The 14151-nt window shown below is 37.4% G+C and overlaps 1 protein-coding gene and 1 pseudogene across 1 annotated transcript in view; one reads left to right on the top strand and one right to left on the bottom strand.

Annotated features, from left to right (window-relative positions):
- Positions 1–5567, bottom strand: part of Pla2g4a (phospholipase A2 group IVA) — a 141052-nt gene extending 135485 nt beyond the window's left edge. The window contains exon 1 of the mRNA XM_074047234.1: positions 5447–5567. The gene's annotated coding sequence lies outside the window, so the exon portion shown is untranslated. The remainder of the gene's footprint in view (positions 1–5446) is intronic.
- The window catches only part of LOC109685134 (large ribosomal subunit protein eL42-like), a 38223-nt pseudogene continuing 26183 nt past the window's right edge, over positions 2112–14151 (top strand).

The following is a 14151-nucleotide window of genomic DNA, read 5'->3' on the forward strand; positions in this document are numbered from 1 at the left end:
TGAGAATATAAACAAATCAACTAGTCAAGAGAAACATATAAAATGCATTATCATGAAAATCATAAGACTTGGACAAGAAGCCATTTGATTTTCACCACCTCTTTTCACATCCATCAAATGTGGGTAATAATACATTCTGTTACTCCATATAGTTATTATGAAAATGAATGAAGTTCTTAAGCACTTTTTATAAGTCATAAAGTACTAAGTCAGTGAAAAATATTATTGGTCTTCAGAGTAGATAATAGTGCATAAATTAAGTAACAAAATGAAAAACTAAGCAAGTGTAAGCTGAGTCTTCCAAACACGTAAGTTTTCTATACTGTAGAGGAATACCAAAATTACACATATTGTGGACATTTGCTTTTGAACTCAAAGCGTACTGTAACCTAAAATACCTAATTTTCCTTATAGACTCCAGAAGTCAAGCACATGAGGCAGAAGACTGAGAAAAAGGAAGCAGTGGGAAGAAAACTGAGTACCACAGGGTCATCTTTGACCCTAAGCTGGCTAAACACTAGTGTGAATCACTACAGGTATACACTAAACCTCTCTGAAGTCATTTGAATTCATTTAATACATGACCAGACAAGCAGTGCAGCTTACAAAACTGCTTACAGTGAGCACTGAGTTATTTATGTTTATTTTAGATTTATAAGGGGAGAGGTAACCTCTATTTTAAGAATCTTATAAGCATCATAAGAATCACTGAGAATCAAGAAGTTGAGACTCACATAGAAAAAGCAGCAAAAATATGGTACATCCCCTTTATTTCCCCCCTTCCACAGGCAGATGGTGGTATCAAATGACCAGAATAATATCTGTTCTGTCTATTGTTTTTCCTTGAAAGAACTACAAAATCACTTTAGGTCCGCCCAGCTGTTTGTTGCACTAATAGTGAAGAGGTAGTAGATGGAAGATGAAGAGGCGGCCATTTTCTCTAGGTTTGTGATTGACAAATATGGGCATTCTTTTTACAAAAAAACTTTGTATTAGTAGTCATCACATAACCCTTAGTCTTAAGTCTACATTAAGCAAGGCTGGGTATCCCTGGAGCACTGGGGGATTCTACAAAAATTTTAGCCATCTTCTCTAAACTCTATTCAGTTTCCCCAATTTTCATAAAGTATGACTCTATAAAACATGATTTGCTTTCATTTTCCTATGCATTCTCATACATTGTTAAGGAAAACACTAAAACCAATACGGCCCAAAATGAGAAAAACAGTGCTTATAGAATTTCTATTTCTAATTCAAAATTTCATCTAAATTAAGACCTTTAATATTCACTTAAATTTTTGAGGGTTCCAGAAGGGCCATTGATCACATCAGCTGCATCTACTGATATTTACCACACTGAAAATTAAAACTGAGAAAAATTTTAAATTCCCATTGAAAGAAGCAAGCAGTCGATGAAGTGGTCACTATAAACATTGTCCAGCCAGGTGCTCGGTCGCCAGTGGCTCACGCCTATAATCCTAGCTACTCAGGGGGCAGGTATCAGGAGGATAGAGGTTCTAAGTCAGCCTCCGCAAATCGTTCAAGAGACCCCCTCATCTCAAAAATACCCAACATGGATCATGTCTGTGATCCTAGCTACTCCGGAGGCAGAGATCAGGAGGATCGCCATTGGAAGCCAGCACCGGCAAGTAGTTTGCGAGACCCTATCTCAAAAAAGCCCATCACAAAACAGGGCTGGTGGAGTGGCCCAAGGGTTAGAGTACTTGCAGTTCAAATCCTAGTACCACCAAAAAAAAAAAAAAATTGTTCAATCTTGTTTAGGAAAGAGATGTAAATTTAAATGAGATACTACATAAGGATTGTTTAAATTGTTGGATTTGCTGTTTTCTCTGAGTGATGATAGTGTCCCAGGTTGACTTACAGAAACTAATGGCTTATGCTTCTTGTAAATGTATATACACTTTTTCTCAAAAGCAAAATGTGAAAAATAATAGCTAGCATTCCATGACATTTTGCTAAAATACCCAAACATTACTATTATCCCTATTTTACAGTTGAGGAAACATATTTTAAGAAGATAAAGCAACTGTTTCATGATCTCACAAACTTGAGAGTAGTGAGATTTTTGTAAGAACCATACTCTTTCGCTCATGGACCGATTGGTATCGCTTGCACAGTGTCTGACACAGAGTAGGGATTCCATCGTATTTGTTCAAGATGTGAATGCGGGGGGTGTGACGCAAGCCGTAGTGCACCTTTCTAGCAAGCAAGTAAGTCCTGAGTTCAAAACCCAGGCCACCAAAAAAATATGAATGCATACATAACAATGTACAATTGTTTTGAAAATCATGTTAACAAAAAATTTTATGAATGAAGGAGAAGCACCACATAAAACAGTATGTACATGACCAGGCGCTGGTGCTCACGCCCACGGGGGGGTGGGGGAGGCTGCAGTATGAGGGCAGATGGGTCAAATAGTTCTCGAGACCCCTATCTCCAAAATAACAAGAGCAAAATGGACTGGAGGTGTAGCTCAGGAGGTACAGCACCTGTTTTGCAAGTGCGAAACCCTGAGTTCAAATCCCAATCCCACCAAAAAAACAAACCAGAATGCACGGTATAATCACAACTTTGTAAATCTACACAAGTGTGCGTTCAGAAAAATGTCTAGAAGCATAAGCAGGTGCAAACGCATGAAGTTGTTTGTCTCTGCGCTGATGCACAGGATACTCTAGAAATATTTATTGATTCAATAAATGGATGAATGGCATTGTAAAAATTACCTCTTGGGATAATTTTTTTTCCTTTTGTTCTTTGTAAGTTCTACATTTAGCAAAACTTAAACTACGATTTATCTTTGCAATAATATCATATGATCACTCTGGAAATAATCATTAAGAAGAATGGAATAAAAGTAGAAAATAAACCAGGTGCCGGTGCCTCACGCCTATAATCCTAGCTATTCAGGAGGCAGAGATCGGGAGGATTATGGTTCAAAGCCAGCTAGGGCAAATAGTTCGTGAGACCCTATCGCAAAAAAAAAAATAGTCACGAAAAAGGCTGATGGAGTGGCTCAAGATGTAGACCCTGAGTTCAAGACCTAGTACTGCAAAAAAAAGTAAAAAATATAGATACCCCACAACCCAATCAATTTCTCTATTACACTATTTACCTACTATTACCTATTATGTTTCATTTACTGCATTTAAGCAATAAAAATATTAGATGTTACAGAAAAATTATAAGTCTAATATTCTATAGCTAATTATTATTGGAGTTGAGTCTAGAATTCAGGTTAAAGGGTTTCTAGACAAGAAGTTTTTTTCCATTGCACCAAGTTGTTTAGAATTCCAAAATATAACTGAATAAGTGGCATTATGAATAAAGGACTTAGGCAGTCCCTTGCTCATAAGTGAATTGTTTTGCTAATTAATTATTTTATGTTATCAAAAAACTCTAAGCATACTCCATTCTCATGCTACATAAGTTCCCCAGGATTTGTGAATTTCCTAAATTGTTTCCAAATTTGTGTATGCTTGAAGGGTATATTTGCACTATTCTGGAGAGACATCCAGAGTTGTTATAAGATTTGTAAAAAAAAAAACGGGGGGGGAGGGATAAGGGGAGATAACCAAAACAATATATAAACATCTAATTAAATGTAAAAACAATAAAATAAAATTTAAAAAAAAGAAGGCAAAAAAGGGGAAAAAGAGAAAAAGCTATAAAATCCCAAAGCACAAAAGAAAGGGAGATTGATGGTAAACAGAAAGTCTAAGAGAAGAAAAGGAACCATGATTAATTCTTCCTCTTTTTTATTCCTGGAACATGTTTTTAATATGCAAACGATTCTGTTTTATGACATTGCTTTCTAAGCAGCAGCACTAGGAAAGATATCGATGGGTTAAAAACACAAATTACTTCCATGGAATGAACGTCATCAGGTCCTAAGAAATCTATTTAATAATTTTCTTTTTCCTAATTAAACATAAATGTAAAATACTTCAAAAATAACTTATAATGTTAAAAAGAAGCAGTTTCTTGTCCCATAAAACATGCTTACCCTACAGGAAGTTTGTAAAACTTCTTTGAGCAAATGCAGATTAAACACTTCTCTATGCATTTCACAATTATTGCTTAATTTAAAATTTAACTCTTCCTAAGCTCAATGAAAACAAATACCTAGCCGTGCACCAGTGGCTCACGCTGTAATCCTAGCTACTCAGGAGGCAGAGATCAGGAGGGTCATGGTTCGAAGCCAGCTCCAGCAAAAAGGTCAAGAGACCCTATCTCAAAAATCCCTTCACAAAACTAGGGCTGGTGGAGTGGCTCAAGGTGAAGGCCCTGAGTTTAAGCCCCAGTATCACCAAAAAAAAAAAAAAAAAACCCCAAAAATCAAAAAAAAAAAAAAAAAACTTTCTTATCCCAATTCTAACTTGATTGGCAAGGTCTATGGACTTCTGGCATGTACTTTTGAGAACCTTCACAGGTTTATTTCACTAGGTTCCCTGCAACGTGTTTTAGCTACAATTTCAAATTTATGCAACGAACAGAAAGAAAACAAGATACGAGTCCTCCTTACACCCAAATTATATTTACAAATATAACTTTAGGACTGACATCAATCCAAATGGTGCCCTTCCAATACTGTCCATCTGCCATAGCTGAATGAATGATTAACTCATCAACCAGTTGAAGAATATTGCTTTTTCTAGCTTTTGATATGAAAAATAATTATTTTTAGGACTAAAATCATTAAAAGTTGTAAGAGAATCAAATAGGCTACGCCACTGTTATTTCAAACCCAAATACCTTTTCCTAAATCTTCTGAAAGAAAATTACTAAAATAGTATTCACACTTAGAAATAAACCTTACAACTTGATAAAATCAAGTCAAGTGTCTAGTTTTGAGCTGTTCTCCTGGCACCTTAAATAACTCCAGCAAAAAGTGAATCAGAATCCCAGTCGGTTTACATTTTAGTTTTTCAGTATTAGCTGTCTTTCCCATAACACTGTAACACATTATATACCAAGGAATGCTTTGCATAAGTAACCAAAACGACTGCTTGTCTTTTAAAGTAAAACTTAAATGAGTCTACAAAGTCTGACGCTAAAGATCCTTTAGGGCTGTCAAACACATGCTGCTCCAGTCAGGGACTCTGTAACCATTGGGTGGCATCACTTGGAACACTAGCAAGTGCCACCTCTCTGCTTCTTTGAGTGCTAAATTTCAGGGCTCCATCTGAAAGAAATAACTTATTCTTCTATTCCTGGGTGCGTTTCCACCCAGGAAAGCAAACCTGCATTGGTTAAAGGAGTCTGCACTCCCTGATCTGGGCATCATTTCAAACAGCACAGGACTGCAGACTTTGAAAGCAGCGCGGTTCCCCTCCGTCCTTTCTTCTTCCCAAGTAAGCTACACACCAGCAGATAACGAGGGTGGGAGAGAGAGGTGGAGCGGGGGGAGAGTAAATATATTGCTTACATGAGGATCTTCAGGCTTCTCTATGTCTCTAGCTTTCTACCACGATCCGTGTTCAGCCCGGGACTTCAAGAAAGTCTTATCCTTGGTAGGAGGGGCCGAAATGTGGGCTGGCCTCCCTGACTCTGCAGATGTTTTAAGGTGGAATTAAAAAGAGAAAGAGACATACTCTAAACGCAAAGGTTGACTTTTCTGGTCTAGCCTTCTGGAATCAGATAATGTGCTAAACAGCATGCTTAGCCAAATATTGTTTTAAAACATGCTTACTTTAACCTGTCAAATTAAACGGAGGGTGCGTTTCCGAGTGTGTCTGGAACTACTTCTTGCCCTTAAGCCGTCACTACTTCCTCTTTTTTTCCCAAACAGTAAGAACAAAATTGAAAAGATAGTGAATAACCTTGAGCATTTTTTGCGTCCTTTAAAAAGGCAAAGTTTCTAACAAACCCCAAATACATACATGTTGAAGTTGAAGAACATAGGACCACTTTAAAAATCAAATCTGTTAAAAAAAAAAAAATTCCTCCCCAGTAAATGAAGAGGGTAAAGGAGGATGAATATGCCTGATGTACTGCTACACGTATTTGAATATGGAACATTGAAACCTGTTGAAGTCACTTTGAGGGGACTGGGATGGGAGGAAGAATAAAGGAAGGGATGAACCAAGTATAATGCATGCATATATAGAAATGTCACAACGGACACTCCCCCACCCTCACCTCCCTACAACTGGCATATACTGATAGAAACTGCACTGTTTAAAATTCCATATGAATCCATTCCAACAGAATTAATTATTCCACTTGAATACAAACATTCATTAAGGGCTGACAGTGTAGCTCCAGAGCTATGAACTAGCATGTGAGGCCTTTGCACATGTGAGGTCCTTGCACCAGTGTGGTCCTAGGATTCATCCAGGGCACAGTTTTGGGTTTTTTTTTTTAAAGCATTGCACATTCAATACAGCATTTGCCATGTTATTCTTGGCAACACAAGAAAAAAATATGTTTTGTTCCATGAAATTAGGAGTCTTTTTCAAGTTCGTAAACCCTCTATCCACTTGATACAACACGTACGAGCTCAGCGACCTCAATAAAGTGTTGTTGACTTTTTTGTCCATGAAATTGAGGTCAAAGACTCTGAAGTATGACACCCAAAGATCATTCAACTCAGTACTACCATCTCCATTGTTATTCAAAAGAGAAAGTTTACTTTTTCTGCCCCTCCTACCCTCATAAAACTCCTGGAAATATAAAACTAACTAAAGGCAAGGGAGAAATAGACCCTAATTAAAATATGAATTTAAAAATCAGATATGATTATGAAAGCATAGCCTTCAGAACACAATATTTATGAGCAATAGGACTTTTTTTTTTCAGAGCCTACATCTTGAGTCACTCCACTAACCTGTTTTGTGTGTGTGCGTGTGTGTGTGTGTGTGTGTGTGTGTGTGTGTGTGTGTGTGTAAGGATTTTTTTGAGATAGGGTCTCCTGAACTATTTGCCTGAGCTGGCTTCAAACCAGGATCCTCCTGATCTCAGCCTACTGAGTAGCTAGGATTTACAGGTGTGGGCCACCTACACCGGGCAGGAACTGTGTTTTAAGATCTAAATATTTACCAGGAGTTTCCTGTATACTTGCTTCAATCTTTAGTCCTAAAAAGTAAAAACAATTATTTTTTTTAATTGGACATATTAGGTAGATTATTACTACTTTAATAAACTTCCTCTCCTTAATTTTTAAAAAAATGCATAGAAAGGACTGAGTCAGAATAGATAAATGAGGAGATAGGGAAATTATACTATTTTAATAAATATAGAAAGGGCCAGACTCTGACACTGGAATAAGGAAATAAAGATTGGAAAACCAGGGCTGATGGAGCAGCTCAGTTGGTAAGAGCACAAGTATGAGGCCCTGGGTTCAAATCCCAGTACCACCAAAAAAAAAAAAAGATCGGAAAGCCAGAGCAGCTAGCTCCTACCCATCTTCTTTTAAATGCTGTTACTACATGTATTCCCCCAGCTCGCCAGTAAATGACTACCGATGGGGACCACCATTTAGAGTCCCATTTCCTGTGTGAATAGGAAATGTTTCTCTACTCTTTTTCTCTCCCCTACCCTTTGTCTATACTTTATCCTGTTATACTAAAACAAATCCTTGCTAAACCTTTCACCTTGTGAGACTCTTTGTTATGAGACATCTTGAAATGCTTTTCAACCTTCGTGGATCTCAAAGACCTGTGATTTTGCTTGGAAACTGGGAAGCCATGGGAGCCTCCTCATTTGTCCTCCAGTGACAGGACTATAACAAAGCGTTAGTACTACTCCTTGTTCAAAGCTTGGTGTGTCAGGTACTTTTTATTACCACTGCATTTACCTTATCACTAACCACCATATTTACAAATTTGACATTGCTATCTTTATTTATGATCCTGATATTATGTCAGCACACAAAATGAGCAGTGAAGCCAGGATTTCATCCCAATCTGTCCAACTCAAAGTCTACCATCTTACCAGTATATCAGATTCTCTTATAATGAGTTTTATATTCCCATCTTTTCAGCTAGTCCCAGTCAACCAAATCCCTGACTATTTGCTTTTGGTGGCAGTGGACCTACTAATAGAAAATGGGACTCCCATTATCCTAAATACTCAGATTAGAAACCTCCCACATATCAGCAATAGTTACTGTCTTGCTCCTTCATCCTTCCCCTAAAACTGCTTCATTCATTTTCTGACTTATATATTCAAAATTTTTAAAACCACATTTTTCTTTTCTTTCCATTGTCCTGTCAAAACATAAATCAATACTCCTGTCTCATTATTACTTACATATACCTCTATATGATCTTTACTCCAAAAGAGGGCATCTCTCGCCCTCTTCAATCATCCTAGGTTTCACTAACAGACACACCACCTACCATATGAGACAGATCATTACACCTGCATCCTCTTAACAGCCAGTCCACTGCCTATTAACTTACGCCATTACACTTTAAAACTATTCTCTTTTCATTCACAAGTAGAAGAAAACTTAAATCAGAATTCCTCAATTCTATCACAAATTACATATTTATACTGTATAAATGGAAAGATTCACACTTTTAAAATAAATATGTCAATACACAGTAGCGATTTTTGGCTGCAGAAATATCATGGCTGAGAACTTTTAAGAAACAGACGGAACTAGGAATTAAGCTGTCCTAATTCACTTCACCTATTTATGGCAATAATTTGACAAGTTTACTTTCTGCTTTCCAAGATAACTCTAAATTTGGTAAAGCAAGTACATGCTTAGTTTTAGTAATTCTGTCACAATGGGCATGAGCCCAATTACTAACTTAGAGAATGACTTGCTGGCACTTTGCATAGTTTTTAAAATATGTATGATCGTGGAATTTAAATGCACTGACGACAATGAGCAAAGCTGAGCCATGGTCATTGTGTTGAAGTAATCCTAAGTAGGAAGAGTTATTGCTAAGTGAATTTCCAGTTATTTGAGTAGCTGAACAATAGTACATGTCACTAGGAGGTTTTTATATACAACTTTTGGTTGAATAAACCACTTCAATATGTACATTTATAAAACAAGTAATTCCACAACCTCAGGAATACTTTTGCTGTTTGAGTTTCCAGGTACATTATCAAACCCCAACAATTTATTTGGAAAATCTTTTTTTCCTTCATTGTATATCTGTATGTCTATATAAATACTCACATATTGAAGTTCTATAAACAACTTAAATATTTCTTAATTAACAACCACCTCTGATGGTTGAATTTTCAAGTTGACTGGGCAAAGGGATGCCCTGCATTATTTCTGGGTGTGAGTGTTAGGGGATGTTTAACTGGAAGAGATTAGCACTTGAATGAATATACTAAGTAAAGAAGATTTGCCCTTCACCTATGTGTGCAAGGCATTATTACCCAATCCTTTAAGGACTGGAATTGAACAAAGATTGTCAGACAAGGTGAGTATTTCCATGAAGCTACATCCTAGTAGGCAGGAGAGATAAGTGATAGGATAAGAGAGATTTTTTGAAACACTCATTCCCTGGAAAGGCTTCTTTGAAGATAGGACATTTCACCTGAGACTTGAAAGACGAAACCAAATGTGGGAGGGATTTTCCAGATAAAGAAAACAAAAACACACACAGCAAGTATATACACAGAAACCTAAACTGACGCATGAAATTTGAAAGATACACATGACAATGCTATTATGAGTGCTTTGAACAGCACACACTAGAGTAAAGAAAGAGACAAAGCAGAGCTAAATTAAGCCAAAAACCCAAACTGGGCCATAAAGCTAGCCCAGGAATTTGGTGGGTAGTTGTAAGGCAGGCAAGAAGTAGGAAAAGTTTGTGGCTCATGTAGGCTGCCTGAGGATGGCCAGACCACCCTCACCTGTCTGGAAAGCACCCATGCCTCTCCCCACTCGTTCATTATTGGGTGGGACCTCCTGGGCCTGCCCTCCCACAGGGTAGTGTAGGGTTCAAAGGCCGCTCTGCCTGTGGACTCTACCAGCGCCCACCGTGCCCTCTGCTTCTTCTTCCCTTTCCTCACCTGGGAGAACAGGGGACTCCCCTTTGCTCAATAAGGCTCTCTTACCTCACCCTAGCCACGTGCTCTGCTTGGATTTTTCCATTTGGAGCACAAAAACCAGGATCTCTGATCACAGAGTTCATCAGCACTGTTAACAGTTGTGTTAAATTGAAGCAGCAAAAGCAGAGAAAACTAATGGCTATAGAATTGAGGCAGGAGAGATAGATGAGGAGACAGGGAAATATATTAGTTTAACAAATATTTAAAGGGATAGACCCAGACATTGGAACTAGGAAGTAAAAAGCAGCAAATAGTTCATGAGACCCTATCTCAAAAAATCCTTCACAAAAATAGGACTGATGGAGTGGCTCAAGGTAAAGTCCCTGAGTTCAAGTCCCAGTACTGCAAAAAAAAAAAAAAAAAGAAAGAGAAACATTTCCTGTTTTCCATGCAGGAAATGGGAGCAAAGACTCAAAATGGCAGCCCCCATCTCTTAGCCTTATACTGGAGAGCTGGGGTAATACATGTGACAGATGACTGTTAAAACAGGGAGGGGTCATCCTGGCCCACCCGAATCACAGGGAAAATAGGTGTGCTGTAGAACTTCCCTGTGCTAGATAGGATTATTCTCCACACATCCAAGGAAATTTGCAGCTTGTTAGCATCTCAAAGCAGACGATGGTAACTCGCCTATGTCTCTCTATTCCTGTAACTTAGCATCTAAAAGGAGATGGGAGGCAGAGAACCTGAATGGGAGGAGGCCCACCAAGATGGAGAAGATGGATTAAAACATGGATAAAAGGTGCTAGGCCTGGTGGCAAATGTCTATAATCCCATTTACTTGGGAGACAAAGATCTAAACGGTTGTGGTCCAAGGCTGACTCTGGTAAAAAAGAAAATGCAAGACCTTCCCTGAAAAATAACTAAAGGCAAAAATGGACTGAGGGCATGGTCAAGTGGCAGACCAATCATGACGCTTTGAGTTCAAACCTTAGAACTGCCAAAAAAATAAAAATAAAAATAACCCAACAATAATTAGATAAAGGTCGAGGTCATCCACATGAATAAACCATTCCATACTGTGTGAGAAGATAATTTGTATAAGACTGATGATTCAGAGACTCAACTAACAATTAAGGATTTAATGCCTTATATACAGGTATGTACTTAATACCATTTAATTAAGATGTAAGATGTTTGTCTTCAAATTGCTGTTTACATTGAGAATTTATGCCTAAACAAGTAAGCCAGTTTAATCTTAGTTGGAATCTGTTTTTACCATCTGAAAATTATGAAAACAATGTGGGGAAAAGAGAGGAGATTTGGCATTACAAACTGTGTCTTCTGCTTTTAAGTTCTCAGAGAGTCAGGCATGAGCACTTAGGGAAGGAAGTCCTTCTGGTACATGGCGTCCTATGCTGGTGCTACATGTGATCCTTGGGATGAGCTGGGGGTATACAGAAGTCTTAACAGCATCCCACCCTACCGTGCTACCATTACCCTGTCAGGATGGGAAACCTGGGCCCTCAGAGGGTGGGTGATTTACCCAAGATTGGACATCGGAGGTAGAGTTCAATCCAAATCGTCGACTTCAATTTCTTTTTCTATAACCATTTTTCATTTTCTGTTTTCCATTCCTAGTGTAGGTCTACACAGGGTCAGGACCATTGACTGTCTTCCACCTTCACATCTGGTCCCACTGGAAGGTTTTCAGGGGCAATAACAGGCAAGGAGCTGTTGTCTTCTGTGGTAATAGTGCCTTCCTCTAGAATACCTCTGGAAGGACCTGCCCAAGGCTGTTTAACAGATAACTTTTTTAATAAGTAGAAGGAGTATATTATAAAATAGTGATAAAAAGTATAGCATAGTAAATGCACAAAGTAATGATAGTGCTTATTATCATATCAAGTATTATGTACTATACTTAATTTTATGTGCATTACTTTTACACAACTGACAGCACAGCAAGAGTGTATATATCAGCATTCACCACACACAGGAGTCATGTATTGTGCTGAGACATTACCATGGCGACAGCATCACTACGCAATAAGGTACTTGCAGCTCTATTTTAATCTTAGGGACCAACATTATATATGTGGTCACTGATTGGTCAAAACCTTATTATTAGGCACATGACCATGCTTTTCTTTTGCTTCTTGATAACGCTTATTTCTCAAAATATATTAGAAAGCTAACAAGTTCATTGTTAAGTTTTTGAAAGTGTGTGCGTCATACTTTGATGTTTAGTGCTTATGGCTATGACATTTTTTTTTTCTTGTCCACTCTAAATCATGACTTTGTGTCCCATTGGCAATGTATCTTTTAAGTTTGCAAAATACTAATGCAAAAAGAACAAAGTATGGAGATTGCTACCCTCTCCCCACTCCTCCATCACCCCTCTCAACTCTGTTGGCATACACTAAATTCTTCTAGGGAGTTATGAGAACAATAAATATCCAGATGGGTAGAAAGAATCCAACCTATCTGTGTATTCAAAGAGTATCAGCAATCCTCATCCCTCAGGTTAACAGCATATGGCAAGAGTTCTGGAGAATGGCCACTGGCCACATGGCAAGAGAAGATCATTTGTGTAAAAGCAATGATTCAAAGACTTCATTCAAATAATGCATAGTATTACACCATAATACACAATGGTAATATGTAAGTAATGCATAGCAATGCTATTAAGTAAGCACATAGTAAGATTTATAATTTAATTTTCAAATTGCCACTTACTTTTATAAATTAACGTCTGAATGAGTGAGTTTATTCTTACTGGAAAATAATTTTTCCAAATGAAAATTTGAAAGACAGTGAAGATTTGAAATTGCAAAACACATGGTGCCTGTGGTAACCTTGGACTACCGTTGCAGGAGTTCTGACTCAATCTTGGGGCAGAGGCAAGAAAACGTCTTTTTTTTTTTTAAATAGAGCTTCATTTTTTATAGAGATTTATTTATTTAGAGAGAGAGAGGGTCTCATTGTGGAAGCCAAGCTGACCTCGAACATACTTACATAGCTAGCTTTGAATTCCCAATAGAAAAAAATAGCTCTGAAGTTTTAAGGCAAAATGGTGACTTGTACGTGGGTCTGTCACTGGTAATCAAGATAGATTCTATTTAAAAGTTTTAGACTTAACAAGACCCACAAGACACATGTATCTTGGAGAATTTAAAAATGAACAAAGCTTCACTAATGCCTGAAATTAAATTTCCCATCCAGATGGGGGACTAGGAGTAGTTTAACCTTAACTTATTAAAATAAAAATGTGTAATTTCTTCATCCTGTATTATAGAGAGCATGCTCACTATGCCTAATAATACAAGAGAAAGAATAAAATCACATGTTATCCCACTAGAGGCAATGATGGTCAGTATTTTTGTTGCAAGTCATTTTGATTTTTTATTCTGCATGAATATATAAAATTTTAATAAGAGTATCTACCATTTATAAACTCTTTTTCTCTATTAAAAGTATGTTAGAAGTATCTTTTCATATCAATATGATATTTTAATGTTTATATACTATTGTAATAAATTGGTACATTATAACTTGTTAAATAACAGTTGAAGATGTCATACCGTATCCAATTTTTTCACTATTATAAATAAAACTTTAAGAAAATAATTGCAACTAAACTTCAGTTCAAATCCACGCTTAACTGAAGAAGCAAATTTCAAGTGAAAATAGTAATAATGTTTACATTTGTATATCTCCTTGTGAGAACAATCTGCATGAGAAAGATAATGGAGAAACTCTGAACATCCAAGGGAACATAGATAGGAAGAGGGGACTGGATGCTAGAACTGGGAGAGGGAATCTGAATGGAAAATAGCCATAATTTATTGAAGGTACAGAAAACATACTTAAGCTATCTCATTTAATTTTCAACTGCACAGAAGCAAGGGATTAGCTACATTTTACAAGAGAAAAACTAAGGCATAAATTGATTAAATCACCTGAAGTAACTTACTAAGTATTAGAGCAGAGATCCAAACTCAAGTCTTCCTTATCTCAAAGCCCATGACTTTTTTTTTTTAATTTTCATTTATTCACATGTGCATACATTGTTTGGGTCATTTCTCCACCCTGCCCCGCTCCCCATCCTTCCCCCCTCCCCTCTCAGTTCCAGGCAGGTCCTGTTCTGCCCTTATTTCTAATTTT

Source organism: Castor canadensis, chromosome 11 (assembly GCF_047511655.1).
Source record: "Castor canadensis chromosome 11, mCasCan1.hap1v2, whole genome shotgun sequence".
Classification (NCBI taxonomy): Eukaryota; Metazoa; Chordata; class Mammalia; order Rodentia; family Castoridae; genus Castor; species Castor canadensis.